Raw genomic sequence first — 26,143 nt, 5'->3', positions numbered from 1 at the left:
GCAGTCTCTCAGGGAGAAAACTTCTAGGGACATTGGTCACAACAGGAAGCCTGCCTTCACATAAACGTTCTGGAGCTAAGAGCCATTTACAACAGCCTTCACAAGCGGTACATCTTCTTCAAGACCGTCCCGTGCAGATCCAGGCGGACAATGTAACAGCAGTCGCATACATAAACAGGCAGGGTGGAACGAAAAGCAGAGTGGCAATGGCAGAGGCGACAAAAATCCTCCGCTGGGCAGAAAAACATCTACAAGCTCTGTCGGCAATATTCATTCTGGGAGTAGACAACTGGGAAGCAGACTTCCTCAGCAGACACGATCTCCATCCAGGAGAGTGGGGCCTCCACCAAGAAGTCTTCGCAGAGGTGACAAGTCTTTGGGGAGTTCCTCAAATAGACATGATGGCGTGTCGTCTCAACAAGAAGCTTCAGAGATACTGTTCCAGGTCGAGAGACCCTCAAGCAGTAGCAGTGGATGCACTGGTGACCCAGTGGGTGTTTCCGTCAATGTATGTCTTTCCTCCACTTCCGCTGATCCCAAAAGTACTCAGGATCATAAGAAAAACAAGGGTTCGAGCAATCTTCATTGCCCCAGGCTGGCCAAGGAGGGCTTGGTACCCAGATCTTCAGCAGTTACTCATAGGAGATCCTCAGCCTCTTCCTCCTCGGGAGGACCTGCTGCAGCAGGGGCTGTGTGTGTACCAAGACTTACCGCGGCTACGTTTGACGGCATGGCTGTTGAGCGCCGTATCCTAGCCTGGAAGGGTATTCCCGAGGAGGTCATCCCCACCCTTATTCAGGCAAGAAAGGGAGTAACGTCGAAACATTACCACCGTATTTTGAGAAAATATGTATCTTGGTGTGAATCTAAGATAGCTCCTACGGAAGAGTATAATTTAGGACGTTTTTTCCATTTTTTGCAGGATGGTGTGGAGGCGGGCCTCCGATTGGCATCAATCAAGGTCCAGATTTCGGCCTTGTCAGTGTTCTTCCAGAAACAACTGGCCTCTCTTCCAGAGGTTCAGACCATTGTGAAAGGGGTTCTGCACATCCAGCCTCCATTCGTGCCTCCAGTGGCACCATGGGACCTTAACGTGGTATTGCAGTTCCTTCAATCGGATTGGTTTGAGCCTCTACAAAAGATAGAGTTGAATTTTCTCACTTGGAAAGTGGTGGTGCTTTTGGCTTTGGCATCCGCAAGGCGGGTGTCTGAATTGGGGGCCTTGTCTCACAAGAGCCTTTACCTGATCTTCCATGAAGATAGGGTAGAGTTGAGGACTCGTCAACATTTTCTTCCGAAGGTGGTTTCATCTTTCCACATAAACCAACCTATTGTTGTGCCAGTAATTACTGACACATTCACTGATTCAAAATCTTTAGATGTGGTTAGAGCTTTGAAAATTTATGTTGCTAGAACGGCTCGTATACGGAAAACAGAGACTCTATTTGTCCTGTATGATCACAACAAGATTGGCTGTCCTGCTTCCAGGAAGACTATTGCACGTTGGATTAGAAATACGATTCAGCAAGCTCATACTATGGCTGGATTGCCGTTACCGAAATCAGTAAAGGCCCACTCTACTAGGAAAGTGGGCTCATCCTGGGCGGCTGCCCGGGGGGTCTCGGCATTACAACTTTGCCGAGCAGCTACTTGATCAGGGTCAAACACATTTGCTAAGTTCTACAAGTTTGACACCTTGGCCGATGAGGACCTCAAGTTTGGTCAATCGGTGCTGCAGGGTCATCTGCACTCTCCCGCCCATACTGGAGCTTTGGTATAGACCCCATGGTCTTGATGTCGTCCCCAGCATCCTCTAGGACGTATGAGAAAATAGGATTTTGATAACCTACCGGTAAATCCTTTTCTCCTAGTCCGTAGAGGATGCTTGGCGCCCGTCCCAGTGCGTACTTTACCTGCAGTTTAGTTATTAGAGTTACACAAGTTGTGTTTTCTTGATTTCAGCATGTTGCTGCAATTGGTTCATGCCTGTTGGCGTGTGTTATGTTGAATGCCATGTGTGCGGCATGGTTGAGGGTGTGAGTTGGTAGATATTTCACCACTAGTTAAGTAATTCCTTTCCTCGAAATGTCAGTCTCCCTGGGCACAGTTCCTACAATTGGGGTCTGGAGGAGGGGCATTGAGGGAGGAGCCAGTTCACACCCAATAAAAAGTCTTTAGAGTGCCCATTTCTCTTGCGGATTCCGTCTATACCCCATGGTCTTGATGTCGTCCCCAGCATCCTCTATGGACTAGGAGAAAAGGATTTACTGGTAGGTTATCAAAATCCTAATATATATATATATATATATATATATATACATCATACATACATGCATGCAGAGCCGGCGCTACCCGCTTAGCGAAGTCTGCAAAGCAGGGAGGCGCCGAACACAAGAGGCGCTCTCCCCGCTCTGCTACTACAGCTTGGTGATGTGCACTTTCAAGTGTTGCTGCCTGCTACCGCAGCCTATGCCTGTCACTCTGTATGACAGCCAGCAGCATAAGAAGCTCTTCAATTCAGTCTGACTCGTTTCAGCCCAGGGTCCTCCCCTTTTCCCTTTCCTCCTGGCTCCTCCCAGCTAATCCCCACAGGATGACAGACACACTGCAGCGTTGCCCGGCTCCAACCCCTTCCCTTATCACTAAAGACACAGCAATCTTCATCACCCGCCAGATGCCCCATCCCCCATCCCATCAGGGGCGCATTTACATAGGAGCTCTCTGGCATTTTCGGAACCCATTTTCATCTGCAGCCACGTGATACACTGTGCTCATAGCAGATGCAGGGCAGCCAGTCCCCATGCTCTGCTGTCTGCTGAGCCTATAGTACTTCCTGATTAGAAGCAAGAACAGGAAGTCACATGATTGTGCACATGTGACTGCACAGTGCACTGGACTGGAGGAGCCTCAGACAAGAACATGAACAGCCCAGCAGGTACAGGAGCCGGTAATACCATTACCATACAGAGGAGCAGACACTCATGTACAGTGATGTGCTGACACACTAGGGAAAGTGGCATATTAATGTGTGCGTGGGGGTTATAATGTGTGCTGGTGGGGGGGGGGTATATTAATGTGTGCTTGGTGGGGGAGGGGGGTATATTAATGTATGCTGGGGGTAGTATAAATGTGTGCTGAGGGGTATTTTAATGTGTGCCTGGGTGGGAGGGGGGTATATTAATGTATGCTGGGGGTAGTATAAATGTGTGCGGGGGGGGGGGGGTATATTAATGTATTCTGGGGGTAGTATAAATGTATGCTGGGGAGGGGGTATATTAATGTGCACTGGGAAGGGGGTGGTATATTAATGTGCGCTGGGAAGGGGGATAGTATAAATGTATGCTGGGGAGGGGATAGTATATTAATGTGTGCTGGGGAGGGGGTATATTAATGTGCGCTGGGAAGGGGGATAGTATAAATGTATGCTGGGGAGGGGATAGTATATTAATGTGTGCTGGGGAGGGGGTATATTAATGTGCGCTGGGAAGGGGGTGGTATATTAATGTGCGCTGGGAAGGGGGATAGTATAAATGTATGCTGGGGAGGGGATAGTATATTAATGTATGCTGGGGAGGGGGTATATTAATGTGCGCTGGGAAGCGGGTGGTATAGTAATGTGCGCTGGGAAGGGGGTGGTATAGTAATGTGCGCTGGGAAGGGGGTGGTATAGTAATGTGCGCTGGGAAGGGGGTGGTATATTAATGTGCGCTGGGAAGGGGGATAGTATAAATGTATGCTGGGGAGGGGATAGTATATTAATGTGTGCTGGGGAGGGGGTATATTAATGTGCGCTGGGAAGCGGGTGGTATAGTAATGTGCGCTGGGAAGGGGGATAGTATAAATGTATGCTGGGGAGGGGATAGTATATTGTGTGCTGGGGAGGGGGTATATTAATGTGCGCTGGGAAGCGGGTGGTATAGTAATGTGCGCTGGGAAGCGGGTGGTATATTAATGTGCGCTGGGAAGGGGGTGGTATATTAATGTGCGCTGGGAAGGGGGTACTATAAATGTGTGCTGGGGAGGGGGTGTATATTAATGTGTGTGTGTTGGAGGGAGTAGCATATTAATGTGTTGTTTTTTTGTTTTTGTTTTTTAATTGATGCAGTTTCCCACTACCTGTCAGCCCCTGCCTCTCCCTGGCCGTCACCTTTCTCTTATCACCCACTAACTTTTACTGTCTCCCCGTCATCTCTCCCTGTCACTCACTGTCACTCACCCTCTCCCCATAACCTCTTTTTCCTTACACCATCTCCCTGTCACCAACTAACTCTCACCATCTCCCTGTCACTCACTGACACCTTCTCCCCATAACCTCTTTCTCCTGTCACCCACTAACTCTCACCCTCTTCCTGTCACCTCTCTCTCTCTCCTGTCACCCACTGGCTCTCATCCTCTCCCCATCACCTCTCTCCTGTTACACTCTCCCTGTCCCCAACTGATTCTCACCCTTTCCCTGTCACCTCTCTCTCCTGTCACCCAATGACTCACCCTCTCTGTGTCACCCTCTGTTTTCACCCTCTACCTCTCATTTTCATGCACTGGCCAATGCCTCTAATTGTGGCAAAGGAAACTAGTTTACCACAAAAAGTGTGCCCGTGGGTGTGCATGCACCCGCGATCCATAGGATCGCATGGTGTGTGCGCTACTGTGAACGGGATGCAGCTAGCCATGGCTAGTCAAAAGCGTGATGTTGTTGCTTGTGAGTAGGATGAGAGTGGCCACATCTGTATTTGTAGGAGGGCGGAAAATGTATAGTTTGCAGGAGGGCGCCGAACACCCTAGGACCTGCCCTGCATGCATGGAATCCCCCCCCCCCCCCCCACATGAAAAACCTGCATTTGCCACTGCCTATATTTTCCAGCATACAGGAGGACAGTGCCCCTGCACCCTGTACAACACAGTGACAGCCAGGACAGCAACACCCATGTTCAGCTGCAACACATGAAACACCAGTGACAGCCAGTGACAGCCAGCATAGCACCCCTAACACAGCACAGATACACCACAGTGACTGCAGCAGCATCCCTACAGAGCACACACTAATCCCACCCGACGCCACCACCCACAGACAGAGACAGAGGTCTGTCTCCCTCACTCTCCAAGTCCGGAGTGAAAATGGTGGCGACGCGTGTCTGTTTATATGGCATCCAAAACCCACAAGATTCAGACAGCGGGATGATGACGTTTTGCCTCGTTCTGGTTTCCGAGTCTGGCTGGCAGGAAGTCCCGAGTCAGACTCGGATCCGGGCTCGGAGCACGAAGTTCGGGGGGGTTTGGTTCTCAGGGAACCAAACCCGCTCATCTCTACAACCTACTATTACATTTGTCCCTATTATTTATTAAAATGTTTTTCTCACATTATAATCTGCATTTTACCCATAGCCAGATCTATAAAATCCCTTTCTGAAAAATGAAGTAAAAGGGCAGCATTTATGAAACACTTGTCACTAAAAAAAAATTGTTATGGAACACAAAAGTTGGGACTGTTTGATCTGTCGGAGAGTGCTAACCTTTATGCACAAAAAATAATACATCAAGGATAAAAATTAAGTGTGTCTTCGTCATAGCCACTGTACACAAATAAATAATACTACAAACAAAATTCTTTGCATGGAAGCGAGGATTAGAAGGAAATTTCACTGCTGGCAGCATATGGAAAAAGTATTGCACTTCAGGAAAGTATCCCCTTTCAAAATACAGTAGTGAGAGGCTAAATAATGTCTGTGGGGGTTTGCTGACGGTTTCTAATGTTTCATTATAGCGTAAGTGCTGCTTTGATATGGAGAAAAGCATATAAGCATTTCGACATTGTGTAACCATCCCTGTCTACTTAAATGTAAATTATTGAGAACACCAGCATTAGTATAATACTGTAGTGGGTGTAGACTTTATAGATGCCTAGAAAAGTTAGTAATGTAGTACTTTGTACATTGCAATTGCAAAATATAAAAATGATAGCATACAATACAACATACACAAATTAAGAGTTAATCCATAAAACACAATGAGATATTTATGAAAGCATTGTTGTAAGCTGCAGTATAGCAAGGTGCATCATTCTCTCTACACTTACTTTTCTTCTCATCCTCTTAAGTGTATGTTATCTTTCTCATTTTTCTTCTCTCTCTTTTATGAATGCGATTTCTTACACACTTTTCTTCTCTTCCTCTTCAGTCCAGTTGTTATTTTTACTCTCTGTTCTGGCGCACTGTCATTTCAGCTCCTAACTGTCATTTTTCAAAAAACACAGCCTGTGGCATGGCAGTTAGGAGCTGATTGCCTGGTACTTTATCTCCAGCGACTTTATCTCCAGCCAAGGCTTAGTAAATAGACCCCTAAGTGTAGAAAGGACTGGCTTTCTATTGCTGTTTTTTTGCAGTGTTATTTATTTATTTATTAACAGTTTCTTATATAGCGCAGCATATTCCATTGCGCTTTATGAGTAGAACAACAGTAATAGAACAAAACTGGGTAAAACCAGACAGACATAGAGGTAGGAAGGCCCTGCTCACAAGCTTACAATCTATAGAGTGTTATGACCATAAAGGGGGTACACACGGATAGATCCGTGCTTAAATTCTAAGCAAACTGACTAGATTGCTTAGAAGTTAAGCACGGATCTCTCCGTGTGTATGCCCCCCAGCGATAGTGATGCGCGGCCCCGCGCGTTGCTATCACCAGTGCTAGATTGGCACAATCTAGCACATCGCTCATTTTACCCACTCGGTGAAATGAGCTCCCCCCCCCCCCCCTTCCCCGTCCGCCACCTCGCTCAGCACACATTGTACTGTGCTGAGCTGGGGGGAGAGATGTGTGCTGAGCGGTCTGTGATAGATCGCTCAGCACACATCTCTGCCCGTGTGTACTGGCCTTTAGGGTCCTATGTAGCCCCAACTTATTGTGACATAGGTTGGGAGTTACCCAGAGGGTGTGGAGAGAGCAAACTGGGTACCTCATGAAAAAAGGGTCAGTGGCATGGGCAGTTATATTTCCATAGGTAGTTCTCCATCCAATGACATGGGTGACTCTGTCATTGGTGAAGGAATGGGCCAGTGGCATGGACTGCCAGCTCCAGGGATATGAGTCCAACATGAAAACCTGAGTCTAGAGAGAGACAGCTATTTTAGCTGGTGCAGGAGGTCCAGGATATCCTTGTTGCTAAGGGGAGCAGGTGCATTACCCCTGTCACAAAGGTACCGTATTTCTTTAGAGGGGAGTCATCGTATGAGCAAAGGGTCCCTGTGAGAAGTCCCAGGTATAGAGTCGGTCTGGGCATTAAGCAGCACTTGTGAGAAGAGGGTCACCCAAGGCTACAGGTGGAATGAGGGATCGTGCATCACAGAAACCAAGCAGAGGTCAATAGCATAAACTCTGCCATTGTTGAAGGTCAATGGGCTGTGGGTGTCCTCCTGTGGGGATGAAAAGAGAGTCCAGTGGAGAGGCTACCTTCTACTGCCACTATCTACTGCATATAATAATATCCAACATGCACAGTAGGAGCTGGGGCATGCAGCGGAATTTCATTTATTTACTAAAAGTACAAAATAGTGATACCCAGCTGAATGGCAACACTGACTGGCAGCAATAAGAGAACTCTTACCACCTCACCAGCCAGCCTAAAGGCATCTGCATTAAACTCTAAATCAGGCCTTGATTGTCTATGTCTAACTGGTAATTTTCTATACAGTTGCTTAGACATTTTGGGCCTGATTCAGAATTGGTACAAATATTGCATATTTGTGCACATATACAGAGCATTACACATCTTGTCATGTATCTATATCTGCAAGGAGAACATGTGAGCATAGTTTGTGACAAATCATCATCATAGAAAATAAAGAATTTGACGGCAGATAAGAACCACTTGGCCCATCTCAAATATTAATAGTAGTGAGGGCAACATAAGGACCCCATATTGATTTCCTTTGTGGTGGCAGTGAAATTGTGTATTTATCCTGAGTGACTTAAGTGCGCAAACATCACAACCCAGCTGTCTTAGACTGCGGTATCTGAGGGCAGGCTGGAATTGTGACAAATTGATATAGCAGGTGCACGCTATGGCAGGTGCAAAATATACAGTCTCCTGACAGGCATCTATGCCCAGAACTTCTGGCCTGAATATGGTGCAATGGTGGGAATTTTGCCTACATGAGAGTGCCCCTATCCACCTTGTTTTGTCTCTGGTTATAAGGCTCATTGTGTCCCTAATGCTACTTATCTGCTGTCTCGTCTCCACTATCAGCGTGAAACATCCATGTACATATTGCACTGCAAGTGATCTAGTACCTGACACAACATATGTTCTTTTTGTTCACTACTTAGCTGCTCTATGACACAATTGTCTTCGTACCATGGCTTTTGGGGTCTATTCATAAAGAAAACAAAAAATTAATTGATACTTATCACTATACATCGCATCGGTTTGATGTTATAAGGAGCAATTAATGTATACTCACCCTTCGGGCAAAGTGCTGCGGTGTCCAGGACTCCAGCAATGCTCTCTTCTCCAGCGGTCCCCCTACGGGGTCTTGAAGTCAGCTGGTGAGTCCTTCTGTGCATGTGTCACAGGCTGACCTCCTGGAAGACCACAGTGCCTGATGGGAGGTCAGGAGGGCGGAGAGAGCAGGGAAGCAGAACTTTCCGCTCCTTCATGAATCGCACTCACCATACTACAGCATGGTGATGCGATTGAGCCATGGAGCTGGGGTGCCACTGGAGAAGTAAGGGACTTCTCCACGGTAACCTGCTCCATGAATAGCATGAAGCAGAGAAAAGCCTGTTTCCGCAAAACAGGGCTTTTCTTTGCTTTATGAATAGACCACTTTGTCTTCTCCCAAGTTAAGCAGTAATCAGTCTGTGTCCCTGGGGTATTGCTGGGTTAACCCGGGTCGCGGCTCAGTGTGAAAGGGTCCCCTGAAAAATAACCCGTGTCCAGTGACCCGGAAACCAACAGCATTCGGAGAGTCCACAGGCATTAGGATTCCGGGCACATGGAGATGATGTCATCTCCAAACACCGACGGAAGAGTTCCACTGCACCCATGTGTAATGTCAATGGTGCCGACTCGGGAATAACCTGGGTCGGTGTTGCGGTGTGAAAGGGGTCTGTCCCGGTTATGACCCAGGTTAGACTCGGGACGTTTGTGTGAAAGGGATATTAGTGTTGCAGTGTCTGGACCTTGTTAGTATGTCAGTGTATGGATCATAATACACTTTCATTATAATCAAGACACTTCTTTTGTTTTTTTTTCTGTCAAAATATTAGAAAGACCATCCGTGTGGCACAAATGTTTGTGCGCAATGCTCATGATTTAAGAGTGAAATCTGATATGAACATCATTATTTACAGGCTTATAACTTTTGTCCAGTTCTGTAGGAATGCCAGATATCCAATACTTGCAACGTGGAGTTAAATATGAAGTCTATTGTTCTTTAGCCAGTTGATATTGTCTGCAGAATTTCTTGAACACCCTGGGGAAAACATTCAGGCTCCTGTTATTTTCCAGGGCAGGAAACTGCTGCAAGTGAGATTTGAACCTTCCCGTGAACCTCAGCAGCCTGTAGGCATATTCGTCTCTCCCTAAGTTTCTTTCCTGCAGCTCTCTCTCTCCTAGTGCCACTGAATTGCAGAATAAATTATGCAGGTTACCCTTTACGGGTCAAATATATTATTTTAAAATAATACTTTTAATAAAGGAAGCAGATACCACATGCTTAGAATAGATGTCACATGCAGAACACCCTGTAAATTTCCCAACAGATTCATCCACAATGGGGGTCATTCCGAGTTGATCGCTAGCTGCCATTGTTCGCAGCACAGCGATCAGGCTAAAAATCAGCATTTCTGCGCATGTGTATGGGCCACAATGCGCACGCGCATCATACGGGTACAAAGCCCGTTGTGTTTGTGCACAGGCAGAGCCGCAACTAGGGGGGGCTAAGGGGTCACGTGCCCCGGGCGCGGGAGTCGAGGGGGCGCGGCCGGGGAACTCTGCCTGGCTCCCTGACAGCTGCTCCCTCACCCCCCGCGATTGTCACCCGCAGCCGCGAATGGCGCCGTCATGGACCCACCGCGGTTGCGTCTCCAGTGTCCCTCTGCCCGACCACCGAGTGCGCCTCCTGCAAGCCAAGCCCCCGCCCGCATCTTTACCGCCTGGCGGCCGCTGTTTCCGGTGGACGGAGACGCGGCTGTGCGCGCACCGTCACATGCCGCCCCTCTGACCTCCGGCACCTGCTGCAAGCTCCAGACACTGGCCTCACTCACTGCACCGCGGCTAATGATTGATCTACAGCGGTGAGTGGAGAGATTTTATATATATATATATATATATATATATATATATATTGTAGTGATTTATTCTTTTTATATATATATATATATATATATATGTGTCTATGTGTGTGTGTATATGTATATATATATATATATATATACTGTAGTGATTTATTCTTTATATATATATATATATATATATATATATGTAACGAGAGAAGAGTGGAGGGTGCAGGTATAAATAAAAGGGTTTACAATTCCATTTATTAAGAACAAATGCTCACATACATCTCAGTTTAAAATAGTGAACTCAATCCTCCATACGACAGTCAAGCCTCGGAACCGCTCTCTCCCATACTCGATCGTCCGTCTAGTTTCAGGGATCACGGGTACCGCTCGTTCTTTCACCGGGACCAAGACAAAGTTCAGACAGTCTGTCTTTTGCTCCACCCGTGATCCCTGAAACTAGACGGACGATCGAGTATGGGAGAGAGCGGTTCCGAGGCTTGACTGTCGTATGACACTATTTTAAACTGAGATGTATGTGAGCATTTGTTCTTAATAAATGGAATTGTAAACCCTTTTATTTATACCTGCGCCCTCCACTCTCCTCTCGTTACATGTACATTGGAATTAGTGGCTCTAATTCCTAACGGAGGAAGCGGCATCTTACATCATAAGGAACGGGACACAGGACACTAATAATGGACTAATACGTCAAAAGGAAAGTGTGTCTAATGCGCAGCTTTTTATTAACACACATATATATATATATATATATATATATATGCATCTACTCTTCTAGGATGCGGTACTCCTGGCGATTTTAAATAATCATGCATGTTTGAAGTTTCTTATTCGAAGCCGCCCGGAGTGCCGCATCCCAGGAGAGTATGTGTTTACGTTTATGGAGGTACCCGGCTGCATTACTGGGAGAGCCGGGCATTTTGGTCGGTTTTATATAGATATATATATATATATATATATATCTTCAAATAAGTCCAGCACTCTCCTCTTAGCAGTCAACCTCTTGAGTGTCAGTGCAGCTGTGAATATACTCCAGAGGTTCTCAATGATAGAAAACATGCACTACACTGCAGATCTGTTTAGAAAGGAATATTTTACTGCATGCTAATTACGATGTTTCTGGGATTGCACAAATGTATGCTTCCTGAAGACTGGGTGTGCAATCCTAAAACTTCGTAATTATCGTGAAGTAAAATATTCATTTCCAAACAACTCTGCAGTGCATGTTTTTTATCATTGAGAACCTCCATATATAATGTGAATGGAGAGCCGACACTCACTGTTGTAAACTTGAAGTGTGCCCAGTTGCCATCAAGTATAGTGCATATAGGCCCTCATTCCGAGTCGTTCGCTCTGTATTTTTCATCGCATCGCAGTGAAATTCCGCTTAGTACGCATGCGCAATATTCGCACTGCGACTGCGCCAAGTAATTTTACAATGGAGATAGTATTTTTACTCACAGCTTTTTCATCGCTCCGGCGATCGTAGTGTGATTGACAGGAAATGGGTGTTACTGGGCGGAAACAGGCCGTTTTATGGGCGTGCGGGAAAAAACGCTACCGTTTCCGGAAAAAACGCAGGAGTGGCCGGGGAAACGGGGGAGTGTCTGGGCGAACGCTGGGTGTGTTTGTGACGTCAAACCAGGAACGACAAGCACTGAACTGATCGCAGATGCCGAGTAAGTGTGGAGCTACTCTGAAACTGCTAAGTAGTTTGTAATCGCAATATTGCGAATACATCGTTCGCAATTTTAAGATGCTAAGATACACTCCCAGTAGGCGGCGGCTTAGCGTGAGCAACTCTGCTAAAATCGCCTTGCGAGCGATCAACTCGGAATGAGGGCCATAGTCCATCATACAAGGTGCAGCACTTACGGGTTCTAATGCAAGCAGAATACAACAGGTTTTCCTGGCTTGTTAACAGTTCATCTACTCACATAAATTTAGTCAGGATACAACGACATTTATATGAATAAATGAAACGTTGACAAGCCAGGAAAACCTGCTGCATTCTTAAAACCCGTGAGTGCTGCACCTCGTATGATGGACTAGATAGATAGCTAGATAGCTAGATAGATATGTTAATGTGGGATACTATTGTGCAGTGTAAAGTGATTAAGGGTCCACTACCGTTTGGCGTAGTCTGTATTTTTAGTTATTTATTTTATCATAATTTTTATAAATTTTATTTGTTTTTAATCTATCTTTTTTTATTTTATGAGTGGGTGAGGGGGTTGGGGGGGGGGGGCGCGCGCTCGCTAAACTACTGCCTTGCCCCGGGTGCTGAAAATCCTAGTTTGGGCCCTGGCACAGGTTGCAGCAAAGTTTTCAGTCGCACAGTCGCACTGACGGCCTCAAGAAGATTGAAAGGAAGGGGGCGTTTCAGGGTGTCAACTGACTGTTTTCAGGGAGTGTTTGTGTAAGAGGGCGGCGGTGCGTGTGGTGGTGCCTACTGCCGTGCAGGTGTAGTTTCGGTACTCACCAGGCGCCGCTCTCTCTCACCTTCAGGTACCGGAACCTTCAACGGACCTGGCAATCTTCAGTCGGATCCGGACACGGCGATTCCCTCTCGGAGCTGACCGACGACTGAGCTGAGGAGAAAATAGTCTACCTTTAGGGGGATATCAACCCTTCTTCCACCAGAAAAGGGGATACCCCAGGGGTGACGGCGACCTTCACCGGTTGGGTGAAAGGTCATCACTGGCACAAAGCCTCAGCCACCCAGATTTCACACACTCGCATTCTCGCGCATAGTGTGATGAAGGGGATTCTCACGTCCGTGAGCAATCCCTATTCCGGCGCTCGGGGACAGACAAGGGACAAACGTACACAGATGCTACTCACCGTTACAAGTCTTGCACTCCGATCTTCTCCACTTACAGGTCCCTGTAAGGAGGTAAAGAGAAAACAGCCGTGCAGGGCCAAGAACTACCCTAGTGTGCGTCCGCTACACTAGCTACATAAACAGAGCCCTCAAACTAGCTCGTGTGGGTGGTGCAACACAACTATGCACAAACTTAAAACAAACAGACACTTTGCCCTGCACGGTAACAACATACATCACAATATCGGATTACAAGATCCCACGGTGCTGTCCCTTTGAATCCCTACCTACCGCTGGAAGGGGGTGGGCGCCACACAGCCTGCCCACCTAAACACCTCAGGGTGGCCCGGGCCTAGTGCCCAGTGCCACCTTTATTCACCTCGGGGGAACCGCTTATCACCTGGGCCTATTGCCCCCTATTTGCACACAGGCCGTAGGCCTGACTTCACCCACGGGCCTAGCGCCCGCCTAACTCGTCACTCGTTGGGTGACCTGGGCCTAGCACCCAGCGTCACCTTATATCCACCTAATTGGCCAAAATACACTAGGGCCTAATGCCCTCTAATGCCCCACAGGCCTATTGCCTGATATGCCCCTCGGGCCTAATGCCTGCCTAACCGGTGCCACAGGCCGGTGGCCTGACTATCCTTACGGGCCTAGTGCCCGCTATGTGCCCTCGGGCCTAATGCCCGCCTTCTGCGCTGTTGAGGTGGCTTGGGCCTAATGCCCAAACCACCCAACCCCCCAAATTCCTATCTGCGCCACAGGCCTAGTGCCTGAACTGTGCCCCCAGGCATAATGCCCGTCCCTGATGGTCTAGGGAGGAAAAGGGGAGGGGGTGAGAGTAGCCTCACTGAGGCCTCACCTGATCCGGGGGTCTCCGGCACCCTCTTCTGCCGCTGACCCGTCCTGGCCAGCGGCGCCGCTGTCTCTTCTCCGCGTCCAGCCGCCGCTGGACATCTTCTTCCCGGAGCCTGGAGTCTTCTGGCCTCTTCCGCGGCCACCGGAGCTCTTCAGCGCTCTTCCGCACGCCCTCTGTCTTCGGCTCCTGCCCGGCGCCTTCTTTCGCGCTCCTCCGCGCGCCCGACCTCTTCGGCTCCCGCCCGGCGTCTGACCTCAGACGCCGGGGGTGGGACCTGTGACGCGGCGAGCGCCGATTGGCTCGCCGCGCCCGCCTCTGATTGGCCGCCGCTCCGGGAGCCGCGATTGGCTACCGGAGGGCGCCAACATTTGAATGACTCCGCAGCCTCCGGTCCGGTGCAGGGAAAAGGGTAATCCCTGCACCGGACACCCGCCGCTCCTGCACACTGACAGGCGCTAGGGACAGACAAGCTGTCCCAGCGCTGTCAGAGACGCCCTCCCGCAGGGGACACAGATCCCTTGCGTACTGTAGCTGGGATGTGTCCTGGGGAACAGGACACATCTCCACATCCCCCCCCCCTTTTTCCTTTGTAGTCCCTACAAAGGTCTCCACGACGTCCATCGTCCGCGGGTCAGGGAATTCCGAGGCCCCTCCGGCGAGGTTGTGTTCGAGGGCCCAGCCCGGACAGACCGTGACCCCACATCCTTCTTCCTCCAGCTCCGGGTTCCTCTTCTTACCTCCTGACCTCCATCGGCGGATCCTCTGGGGGAGTGGCACCTCCTCACGGTCGCTCGACGTTGGCCACCAAGGGGAATCTTCCTCCACGGGGACAACAGTCACCCACTCTTGACCTCCCATATCGTCTGTGGCATCGTCCCTGTCTTCAGGGTGTGGTACTGACCACCACCCAACAGCGGAATCCTCCGGGGTATCCGTTTCCTCCCGGGCAACAACCACCATCTGTCGCATCTCCTCGTGGGGCATCTCCAAAGGTCCCATTTCTTCCTCTGGAACGGTTCCTCCCACGGCGTTACGATCCTCTCCCCGTATGTCCGTCCATTTCGGCAGGTCTTCTTGCTCCAGGACTATCTCCTCCTCTTCACGGAGGGCATTCAACTGGGAGCACGACTCCACCCGATCCTGCCAGTCACTCTCGTCAGCGCTTCCGATGCCAGAGTCGTCTTCCATCTGTTCTTGGAGGGATTCGTCGGCGGACAGCTCACCGTAGTCAGAGTCCTCCTCCACCGATACCTGGACTAGGGGATTATTTTCCTCCTCAGCGTACTTGGTCCCTTCCGCTGGCATCTTTACTTCCTCAGCGTACTTCTTCACTTCCTCAGCGTACTTCTCTTCCGCTGGCATCTCTAAGTATCCAGGACACACCTGTTCCGCACGTCCTGGTCGTGGACGGTCCCAACGCAGGGAGATTCCGGACATCCTCGTCACTGGGTCTTCACAACGTGGTTTCTTTTCCTCCCAGTCGTCCACCTCCGCCTGATGCGGGAAAGGATCCTTCGTTACTGGGGTCGCTTTCTTGGGACAGAGTAGGTCCGCGGCATCTTCCCAGGGGCACTCACTGGCCGCATGTCCTGGTCGCCGACACTTCCAACAAGGGAGGGCCACTACCACCTTCTCTAAGACGGGTTCCTTGGCCACCTCCTTCCCTGGGGAATCTTCACCCGTTGGTTCCGGCTCAGAGGAAATGGGCACCTGTGAACTAACTTCAAGCAGGGTCTTCCGCTCCATTTCCTTGGTTTCCTCCTCCCATCTCTGGGCATGACCATCCGCAATCATCCGGTCTTCATTCCATGGACAATCGGGAAGCGCATGTCCTCTCGCCTCGCAGAGCGCGCACACACGGGCTCTGCAGCCACCCGGTTCCGAAGTTGCTGACGAGACTCCGTCAGCTGCTTCACTGTGGTCTTGTAGTCCATCCTGTCTTCAGTCCATGGACACTCCGGGAGTCTATGTCGGGGATCTCCACAGCTTTCACACTGGAAATCAACCTCGTCTTGGCTCCACTCTTCATCCCAGGGACAACGGTTATGCTCATGCCCGTAGTTTGCGCAGAGCAAACACCAGGACTCCTTCTTCGCTCGGCCCTTCTGACGTCTTCGGTCCGCTTCCTGGACCACCTTCTTTGGGGACGTCTCTCGCCAAGTACACTCGTCGGCAAAGTGTCCCGTTTGCCGACATTTCTTGCAGGGCGTCACAGCGGCCTTCTTGCGCCCCTTCTCCCGGCACTCTTCCTTTTCACGCTGGACCGACCGCTGCACCATCTTCAGGAGGTCTGCCCCAGACACCGTCACCCAGTCGCTCTGGTCCGCACACGTCTGGGGGTGAGTCTGTTCCGGAGCCGTCCGCAGGGAGGTCTTCTGGGTGGCGTTCCACATCGTGTCCGTGATCGTGTATCCTTGATCCTGCCGACTACGCCAAAATGTAAGAGGGCGGCGGTGCGTGTGGTGGTGCCTACTGCCGTGCAAGTGTAGTTTCGGTACTCACCAGGCGCCGCTCTCTCTCACCTTCAGGTACCGGAACCTTCAACGGACCTGGCAATCTTCAGTCGGATCCGGACACGGCGATTCCCTCTCGGAGCTGACCGACGACCGAGCTGAGGAGAAAATAGTCTACCTTAAGGGGGATATCAACCCTTCCTCCACCGGAAAAGGGGATACCCCAGGGGTGACGGCGACCTTCACCGGTTGGGTGAAAGGTCATCACTGGCACAAAGCCTCAGCCACCCAGATTTCACACACTCGCACTCTCGCGCGTAGTGTGATGAAGGGGATTCTCACGTCCATGAGCAATCCCTATTCCGACGCTCGGGGACAGACAAGGGACAAACGTACACAGATGCTACTCACCGTTACAAGTCTTGCACTCCGATCTTCTCCACTTACAGGTCCCTGTAAGGAGGTAAAGAGAAAACAGCCGTGCAGGGCCAAGAACTACCCTAGTGTGCGCCCGCTACACTAGCTACATAAACGGAGCCCTCAAACTAGCTCGTGTGGGTGGTGCAACACAACTATGCACAAACTTAAAACAAACAGACACTTTGCCCTGCACGTTAACAACATACATCACAATATCGGATTACAAGATCCCACGGTGCTGTCCCTTTGAATCCCTACCTACCGCTGGAAGGGGGTGGACGCCACACAGCCTGCCCACCTAAACACCTCAGGGTGGCCCGGGCCTAGTGCCCAGTGCCACCTTTATTCACCTCGGGGGAACCGCTTATCACCTGGGCCTATTGCCCCCTATTTGCACATAGGCTGTAGGCCTGACTTCACCCACGGGCCTAGCGCCCACCTAACTCGTCACTCGTTGGGTGACCTGGGCCTAGTACCCAGCGTCACCTTATATCCACCTAATTGACCAAAATACACTAGGGCCTAATGCCCTCTAATGCCCCACAGGGCTATTGCCTGATATGCCCCTCTGGCCTAATGCCCGCCTAACCGGTGCCACAGGCCGGTGGCCTGACTATCCTTACGGGCCTAGTGCCCGCTATGTGCCCTCGGGCCTAATGCCCGCCTTCTGCGTCGTTGAGGTGGCTTGGGCCTAATGCCCAAACCACCAAATCTAATGGTGACCCCCCCAAATTCCTATCTGCGCCACAGGCCTAGTGCCTGAACTGTGCCCCCGGGCCTAATGCCCGTCCCTGATGGTCTAGGGAGGACAAGGGGAGGGGGTGAGAGTAGCCTCACTGAGGCCTCACCTGATCCGGGGGTCTCCGGTACCCTCTTCTGCCGCTGACCCGTCCTGGCCAGCGGCGCCGCCGTCTCTTTTCCGCATCCAGCCGCCGCTGGACATCTTCTTCCTGGAGCCTGGAGTCTTCTGGCCTCTTCCGCGGCCACCAGAGCTCTTCAGTGCTCTTCCGCGCGCCCTCCGTCTTCGGCTCCCGCCCGGCGTCTTCTTTCGCGCTCCTCCGCGCGCCCGACCTCTTCGGCTCCCGCCTGGCGTCTGACGTCAGATGCCGGGGGCGGGGCCTGTGACGCGGCGAGCGTTGATTGGCTCGCCGCGTCCGCCTCTGATTGGCCGCCGCTCCGGGAGCCGCGATTGGCTCCCGGAGGGCGCCAACATTTGAACGACTCCGCAGCCTCCGGTCCGGTGCAGGGAAAAGGGTAATCCCTGCACCGGACACCCGCCGCTACTGCACACTGACAGGCGCTAGGGACAGACAAGCTGTCCCAGCGCTGTCAGAGACGCCCTCCCGCAGATGACACAGATCCCCTGCGTACTGTAGCTGGGATGTGTCCTGAGTTACAGGACACATCTCCACATTTGCAGAAACGTAGGCGTGTCTGAAAAAACGCAGGTGTGGCTGGGCGTTGGCTGGGCGGGTTTATGATGTCAAATCCGGACACGAATAGGCTGAAGTGATCGCAAGCGCTGAGTAGGCTCAGAGCTGCTCTGAAACTGCACAAACATTTTTTGCAGAGCTGGGCTACAAATGCGTTTGCACTTCTGCTAAGCACTCCCCAGTGGGTGGTGGCATAGCGTTTGCACAGCTGCTAAAAACTGCTAGTGAGCGATCAACTCGGAATGACCCCCAATGTTTCTCAGAATCCTTCTCTTAGCAAGTGGCTCACATTATGACAACAATAGCAATGGTATATAATATGACTACTAGAGCTGCCGCCACATCATGCAGTTTAATGGGCAGAGCAGTGCTGCTGCACATGCCCAGTGGCAGTGGTAGCAGCTTCTTCTACTAAGTGTGTGGAGCTGAGGACCTCACTCAGTAAGGATTGCAAATTCTGCTTTTTAGCAGAATTTGCAATCCTTGTACTTGCATGCTGGGGGCCGCTCATAGCAGGGCAAGGCCATCCAGCATGTTGTCCGCCATCCACCGACTGCAATCACGCTGAAATTGTGGCGTAATCACAATTTCAGCATGAGAGCAGAAATTATGGAAGCCTCCTGCCGGCGCAGCCTGGCTGTGACAGCAGGAGGCCTGTCGGCATTTTTAAGCCCCCGTTTCCCGCAGCCGCCCCAGCAACGCTCTGTCTCTGCCCTCCTTCCCACCCTGCAAACACCTCTTCCTGTCAATCAGACAGAGGCATCTGTATTTACTGCGGGTCACCCCCAGTAAATGTGAGTGCATGAACAGGGTGGGACCTGCGCATGCGCCTGCAGGGTGAATGCAAAAATTACGGTTGGAATGCAAATTGAGATCCAACCTGAATTAGCCCCTGAGTCCTCAATCAGTGCACTGGACCAGAGAGTAGCTACTAGGAAGAAGAGTCAGGAGCCTTACCACGAGGTGGGAGAATGTGTGCTTAGAAAGTGCAGCACTGGTTCTATTATGTTTGTGTATTTATTTATTTATTTATTATGGTATGTTTAACCTTTTTCTGACCACTTATTTATATTATTTAAATGTTTGATACAGCCTATACCTGAGACCATCTATAGTTAGAGACCATCTATAGTATTAATATTAATACTGTATTACATACAGTATCCAGTGTATAAAAAGATCAATGTTTACATTAATGTCCAGGGTCTCTACTAGGTCCTTCTACCACTCCACCAGATTCCCGCACTTGCGCTAATGACTAGGAGATTGTGGACTTCATTTGGAAACCCCCCTCTAGAAATCCTGATAAGCTCAATATAGCACAAAGCAGGGAGGTGTTAGGGCAGTGGTTCCGAAACTTTTTTGAAACACGGCACCCTAGAGTATCAAAAAAAATATTCACGACACCCTTAGACCTAAAGTTTCTTATTGATTAATTTTTAATTTATTTTTAATTAAGTAAATGATGTTTATATGGTTCAATTGTGTGGTGAGGGACAGGATTTGCTTCTGTTTGTCCACATATTTTATGATTGGCAGCCACCAGCACTGGTTTTGCCTATTACATTGACAATAAATAGTTTGAATTAATCCTGGACCACCAACCTGAGGCACCCCTACAAGTGTCCAGCGGCACCTCAGGGTGCCACGGCACACAGTTTGAGAACCACTGTGTTAGGGGATAAATGCTTGTTGTCCAGTTAAGAGATTTTTGGAGTCTATAGAGTTTTAAAGGAAAACCCTATCAAGATACATTTACTGGTAAGAAAAATGTGTCAGTATCCAATGACCTGTGCTTTATTTTTGAGAATTTGGCAGGGCTGTTTTTAAAATGTATGACTGTCCACTGCTTGCTCCCAACCTATAATAGCTCCTGTGATCAACAACCTGCTCTTCTAATACGAACAGACAAGATATGTTGTCAAAGTCATTCTTCAGAATGTTTACCAGCTTGCTCACATTGTTAGAGATGTGCGGCGGGCACTTTTTGTGTTTTGCGTTTTGGTTTTGGTTCTGGTTCCATGCTCGTGTTTTGGATCTGGATTGGTTTTGCCAAAACCACCCTTTCGTGTTTTGGTTTTGGATCTGGATGATTTTTTTTTTAAAACATAAAAACAGCTAAAATCACAGAATTTGGGGGGTAATTTTGATCCTACGGTATTATTAACCTCAATAACATTAATTTCCACTCATTTTCAGTCTATTCTGAACACCTCACAATATTGTTTTTAGGCCAAAAGGATGCACCGAGGTGGCTGTATGACTAAGCTAAGCGACACAAGTGTGTGGCACAAACACCTGGCCAATCTAGGAGTGGCACTGCAGTGTCAGACAGGATGGCAGATTTAAAAAATAGGCCCCAAACAGCACATCATGCAAAGAAGTAAAAGAGGTGCAATGAGGTAGCTGTATGACTAAGGTAAGCAGCACAAACACCCGGCCCATCTAGGAGTGGCGTTGCAGTTGCAGACAGGATGGCACTTAAAAAAACTAGGCCCCAAACAGCCCATCATGCAAAGAAGTAAAAGAGGTGCAATGAGGTAGCTGTATGACTAAGCTAAGCGACACAAGTGTGCGGCACAAACATCTGGCCCATTTAGGAGTGGCACTGCAGTTGCAAACAGGATGGCACTTAAAAAATAGGCCCCAAACAGCACATCATGAAAAGAAGAAAAAGAGGTGCAATGAGGTAGCTGTATGTCAAAGCTAAGCGACACAAGTATGCGGCACAAACAACATGGGATGTGCTGGAATTTGACTAGATGTAATAAATGCAAAATATTGGTGGCACAGGAGAGCGTACCCCTAAACCATACACACGGCAAAGCCTGTAACATTTATTTGGATAATAATAACCCTTTTATTTGGAGATATTATAATAATATGCAGCACAGGCGAGCGTACCCCTACACCACACAGGGCAAACTGTAAAAATTATTTGGATAATAATATAAGTAATGTATATAACCCTTTTATTTGGAGTAAATAATATACAGCACAGGACACCACCACTGGACTAATGCAGCATAAGACAGCACCACTGAACTGGACTTATACGGCAGTACCCCTGGACTTATACGGCAGTACACCTGGAGTTGTACGGCACTGTCAGACAGTATGGCACTTTAAAAAACTAGTCCCCAAACAGCACTTGATGCAAAGAAGAAAAAGAGGTGCAAGATGGAATTGTCCTTGGGCCCTCCCAAGACATGCACACTTTAACAAACCAATGATTTCAGCAACAGGGTCTGCCACACGACTGTGGCTGAAATTACTGGTTTGTTTGGACCTCCACAAAAAAAGAAGCAATCAATCTCTACTTGCACAAACTGGCTCTACAGAGAAAAGATGTCGACCTCATCCTCATCCTCCGATTCCTCATCCCTTTCAGTGTGTACATCCTCCTCCTCACTGAGTATTAATTCGTCCCCACTGGAATCCACCATCACAGGTCCCTGTGTACTTTCCAGAGGCAATTGCTGGTAAAGGTCTTCCTGGAGGAATTTATAATTCATTTTTGGATTTGTGGAGAAATAATTCCACACCGAAGAGGTGGCTTTTTTGGTATTTTGCCCAGGCATCACAATGGGATATTCATCCCACGGACAACAGTTGTCTCCCCCAGTGCCTGACTTAAACAAACCACATCACCATCAGAATACTCATCGTCAACTTCCTCCTCAGTGCCAGCAACACCCATATCCTCATCCTGGTGTACTTCAACAGTGACATCTTCAATTTGAATATCAGAAACTGGACTGTGGGTGCTACTTCCAGCACTTGCAAAGGGCGTGCAAATGGTGGATAAGCCACCATTTGCAGGTATCACAAATCCTATTTGGACTCTCCTTGGGGTTTTGTGATACCATCTTAGAACTCTTTGCTGTGCTTTTGCCAGCTTAACTCTTATCATTTTTCTAGCGGGAGGATGAGTGCTTCCATCGTCATGTGAAGCTGAACCACTAGTCATGAACATAGGCCAGGGCCTTAGCCATTCCTTGCCACTCTGTGTCGTAAATGGCATATTGGCAAGTTTACGTTTCTCCTCAAACCATTTAAATTTCTTTTTTTTGTGTGTCTTTTTAATGAACTTTGGCTTTTTGGATTTTACATGCCCCTTGCTATCACATTGGGCATCGACCTTGGCAGACGACGTGGATGGTATTTCATCATCTATGTCATGACTAGTGGGAGCAGCTTCAGCACTAGGAGGAAGTGGTTCTTGATATTTCCCTATTTTACCCTCCACATTTTTGTTCTCCATTTTTTAATGTGTGGAATAATATGCCAGTAATATATCAATATCAATGGCCTACTGTACAGTACTATATATGTATACAGTTGGTCACAAAAATGCAGCACAGATATGGAATGGATACTTGCAGTGACACGGAGCTGCAAGATACAGCATGGGCCTACTGTACTGTACAACTATATACTGTTGGGTCACCAAAATGCTGCACTGTAATACTATATATACTGCTCACAAAAATGCTGCACAGATATGGAATGGATACTTGCAGTGACACAGAGCTGCAAGATACAGCAATGGCCTACTGTACACAACTATATAGTGTTGGGTCACCAAAATGCTGCACTGTGATACTATATATACTGCTCACAAAAATATTTCCCTATATTATTCTCCAAATTTTTGTTCTCCATTATTTTTCTGGAGTTATATAACAATATGCGGTACAGGAGAGTGTACCTCTACCCCACACAGGGCAAACCCTGTGAAAATGATTTGGATTAAATATTAATAACCCCTTTATTTGGAGTAAATAATATACAGCATAGGACAGTACCACTGAACTTATATGGCAGCACCACTGGACTGGAGTTATACGGCAATATCACTGGAATTATACGGCAGTACCACTGGACTTATACGGAAGTACCACTGGACTGGATTTATACGGCAGTATCCCTGGATTTATACGCCAATACCACTGGAATTATACGGCAGTATCACTGGAATTATACGGCCGTACCATTGGACTGGATTTATATGGCAGTATCACTGGATTTATACGCCAGTACCACTGGAATTATACAGCAGTATCACTGGAATTATATGGCAGTACCACTGGACTGGATTTATACGGCAGGATCACTGGATTTATATGCCAGTACCAATGGAATTATACGGCAGTATCACTGGAATTATACGACAGTACCACTGGACTTATACGGCAGTACCAATGGACTGGATTTATACAGCAGTATCACTGGAATTATACGCCAGTACCACTGGAATTATATGGCAGTATCACTGGAATTATACGGCAGTATCACTGGACTTATACAGCAGTACCACTGGATTTATACGGCAGTACCACTGGACTTATACGGCAGTACTGCTGGACTGGATTTATATGGCAGTATCACTGGATTTATACGCCAGGACCACTGGAATTATACAGCAGTACCACTGGAATTATACAGCAGGATCACTGTAATTATACGGCAGTACCACTGGACTTATACGGCAGTACTGCTGGACTGGATTCTATGGCAGTATCACTGGATTTATACGCCAGTACCACTGGAATTATATGGCAGTATCACTAGAATTATACGGCAGTATCACTGGAATTATACGGCAGTACCAATGGACTTATATGGCAGTACCATTGGACCGTTTTTTTATACGGCAGTATCACTGGACTTATACGCAAGTACCACTGGAATTTTACGGCAGTATCACTGGAATTATACGGCAGTACCACTGCATTTATACACCAGTACCACTGGATTTATACGGCAGTACTACTGGACATATACGGCAGTATTACTGGAATTATATGGCAGTATCACTGGACATATATGGCAGCATCACTGGAGTTATATGGCAGTACCACTGGACATATACGGCAGTATCACTGGAATTATACGGCAGTACCGCTGGACATATACTGCAGCACAGGGACAACACCACTGGACTGATGCAGGACAATACAGCACCACTGCAATGGACTGGACTTATACAGCAGCACTGGACATATGGCAGCAGAGGACACCACCACTGTGACTGGACTGATGCAGCAAAAGACAGTACCACTGTACTGATGCAGGACAACACAGCACCACTGCAATGGACTGAACTAATACAACAACACTGGACATATGGCAGCAGAGTAAACCACCACCACTGTGACTGGACTGATGCAGCACAATATACCATCTCTGAACTGATGCAGCACAGCACAGCACCACTGGACTGGACTTATACAGCAGCACTGGACATATGGCAGCAGAGGACACCACCACTGTGACTGGACTGATGCAGCACAAGACACTACAACTGATGCAGGACACTGAAGTACACTGAGGATGGAGACACGTCCTCTCGCTACACTCTCTAATGCCTGATTGAAAATGGCGGCGACGCACGGCTTCTTATATGGAAGCCAAACCTCGCGAGAATCCGACAGCGGGATGATGACGTTTTGCCTCGTTCTGGTTTCCGAGTCAGGCGGGAAAACATGAGCCTGACTCAGATCCGGGCTCGGGTAGTGAAGTTCGTCAGGGTTCGGTTCTCAGGGAACTCTAATTGTTATATACATACTGTATATGAATTCCTAATAACCTCCTTAAGCAGAGTGTGTTGAGCTAAGAAAGCTGTAAGTAAATATTCAGCTTTCAGATACAGGGGCTTTTGTATTAATAATCACTGTACAGTAGTGTCACGATTATTATAGATTAGATTTTAGAGCTTCTATTAAAACACAGCCTCTCTACAGTTTGGGAACATCTAACAAGCTGAAATTGATCTGTATTGCTGTATATTGAATCTATGTTTTACTAATAAAGTAACAAAACATAGTTTTACTTAATGCCTTGATGTCCATAGTTGGCTCCTTCCCTGTATGCTTTGTTGGCTGCTGAATGGTCGTATTCTGTAAATGTAATTATCTACTTGCAGTTGGAGGTGATCCTGTATCTATATTAATGGTGTATTATGTTAATGCTGTCAAATGCTATCAAAGGAAGAAAGCCAAGTATAACAACATTGATCGCTTTAAAATAAAACTTTCAATGTTAAGGTTGACCATGTCAACCTTTTCCAGTGTCGACCTTTCATAGGTCGAACTTTTGTCAATGTCAACTTTGTCAGTGTCGACCTAATGCAAATCAACCATATGGGGTCGACCTAATCACTGTCAACCTAGACCAGTGATTTTCAACCTTTTACAATTCGCGGCACACCGCACAAGATCTGAAAATTGCCAAGGCACACCATCTGTACCCCACGGAAAAACAACACACACACGGGGAAATAAAACAAACATTTATTGGTCCCCAAGGGGGAAAAAACACACACATTGTCCCCAACAGTAATTAAAATAATGCACTGGCCCCCACAGTAATTGAACACACTGTGCCACAGTAATCCCACACATTGCCACCCATAATAATGCCACCACACACACACTGTCCGCCTGTAGTAATAATGCCACCACACACACTATCCCCCTGTAGTAATAATGCCACCACACACACAATGTCCCCCTGTAATAATGCCACCACACACACACTGTCCCCCTGTAGTAATAATGCCACCACACACACACTGTCCACCTGTAGTAATAATGCCACAGACACACACACACACACACACACACACACACACACACACACACACACAATGTCCCACTGTAATAATGCTACCACACACAATGTCCCCCTGTAATAATGTCACCACATACACACTGTCCCCCTGTAGTAGTAATAATGCCACCACACACACACTGTCCCCCTGTAATAATGCCACCACACACACACTGTCCCCCATAGTAAAAAAGCACACACACTGTCCCCCATAGTAAAAAAGCACTGGCTCTATAGT

At 48.3% G+C, this 26,143-nt stretch overlaps 1 long non-coding RNA gene across 2 annotated transcripts in view; it reads left to right on the top strand.

The window, feature by feature from the left end:
• The first annotated feature begins 2,885 nt into the window (after positions 1–2,885).
• The window catches only part of LOC134928963 (uncharacterized), a 130,507-nt gene continuing 107,249 nt past the window's right edge, over positions 2,886–26,143 (top strand). For both annotated transcript variants that reach the window (XR_010178166.1, XR_010178165.1), the window contains exon 1: positions 2,886–2,935. This is a non-coding gene — a long non-coding RNA (uncharacterized LOC134928963). The remainder of the gene's footprint in view (positions 2,936–26,143) is intronic.

The sequence above is a fragment of the Pseudophryne corroboree genome, chromosome 5 (assembly GCF_028390025.1).
Source record: "Pseudophryne corroboree isolate aPseCor3 chromosome 5, aPseCor3.hap2, whole genome shotgun sequence".
Classification (NCBI taxonomy): domain Eukaryota; kingdom Metazoa; phylum Chordata; class Amphibia; order Anura; family Myobatrachidae; genus Pseudophryne; species Pseudophryne corroboree.
Note: the sequence above shows the minus strand (reverse complement) of the source record. Positions and strands in the feature narration are given on the sequence as shown.